Source organism: Penaeus monodon, chromosome 27 (assembly GCF_015228065.2).
Source record: "Penaeus monodon isolate SGIC_2016 chromosome 27, NSTDA_Pmon_1, whole genome shotgun sequence".
Lineage (NCBI taxonomy): Eukaryota > Metazoa > Arthropoda > Malacostraca > Decapoda > Penaeidae > Penaeus > Penaeus monodon.
In genome coordinates, this window is record NC_051412.1 from 16,006,504 (window position 1) to 16,006,748 (window position 245).

The following is a 245-nucleotide window of genomic DNA, read 5'->3' on the forward strand; positions in this document are numbered from 1 at the left end:
ATTTTTTTCTAAATGGTATAAAGAGATTATTCAATCTTTTGATGTTGTAATTTACTGATTTTACTTGCTGATAATGTTAACGTTGCAGAGGCGTGCTCAAGGAAATGCCCAATGTTTCCTACGTAATCTGACATTCTTTGCCATTATTGTGTTGCAGTCATCGCAGCCTGAGTAAAGATTAATGGAAAGTTTTTTTTTTCATTTATTCATTTCATTTTTGCTTCTTATCCTGTTGTCACGGAACA